A 1314-nucleotide genomic window follows, 5' to 3' on the forward strand; every position below is an offset into this window, starting at 1 on the left:
CTTCTTCCACACTTTTCTTATTTCCCGAAGGTGCATCCTTCTGTAAGTCAAACTCACTCTTTGTAATTATGGGTGTTCTATGAAAAGGTTTGGTAACCTTTTCTGCCACTATTTCATAATGGATTAGACAGACTGCTGTTCAGACCGTTATGGGTCAGGCACCTCCCAAATCTCATTCAATGTTTTTATTGACGTAGTTTTCAGGAATAACAGAAAAAGAAAGGGGAATAAGGGGTAAACATTCAATCATATTTAAGGACATATGAAATAAATGGGTATAACTGAAAGAACAGTTATAATAAACACATGTTAACATTGTAATCTATTATAAGGTATAGGATCAAGAAAATCATCCGGCATCCCCAGACAATCTCATCTTGGAACAAGTAGTGTCGTAAGGGGTGGACGAATCATTTAACAATCAAATACCGAATCAATACATCCTTATTAAAGAATAAAGATCGAATAACAGTAGTCTGGATATAAGTAAAATTTCAATGCCTAATCTAAATGCCTAAGCTCAAGTGTGCAATTTTGATAGTTGTGTTAGTAAAACCGTACATATCATCACAACTACTTTGCGCATTCTGATAGATTATACCTTGTTTTTTTCAGCACAAATTGGGCTTTCATTTGGTAGTAAATGGTTATGGATATCACCTGTTTATTATTATTATTTTTTTTTTGTTATCAAAGGAAACTGGCTCAAAATAGTAAAAAAAAAATGTAGCTGTATATTTCCTGTTGCTACTGTAACCTACCACCAAAAAACAACCCAAAATAAGTTATCCTGCTCCTGACGATTGCCACAATATCACATATAGTACAGCCCAGAAGCAATAGTGTGTATTTTGCTTCTTTTTTTTCTCTCCTTCCTAAAACACACTGACCTAACTGACACTGATGCTAATAAAAAAAAAAATCCTGTCCAAAATATACTGACACTGACCTTTGTCCCTTACCTGACCCTAACATTAACCCTGACACTGACCTAGATGAAACCTTGATCTAGGTATTTTTCTTTATTTTTTATAAATTATTATTTTTTTACTTTTTTTTTTACAAACACTTTTTTTTTTCTTTCTGCAAGGAATGAGAAATATACATTGGGCCAGATTCACAGAGACTTACGACGTCGTAAGTCCGAATGTGCGCCGTCGTATCTTTAAGCGTATTCTGGAAACCAGATACGCCTGAATTTGGCCAAGATACGACCGACGTAAGTCTCCTACGCCGTCGTATCTTGGGTGCATAGGGGCGCTTCCGTTGATTTATGCATTGAATATGTAAATGAGCTAGATACGCTGATTAACG

Source organism: Rana temporaria, chromosome 1 (genome assembly GCF_905171775.1).
Source record: "Rana temporaria chromosome 1, aRanTem1.1, whole genome shotgun sequence".
Taxonomy (NCBI): domain Eukaryota; kingdom Metazoa; phylum Chordata; class Amphibia; order Anura; family Ranidae; genus Rana; species Rana temporaria.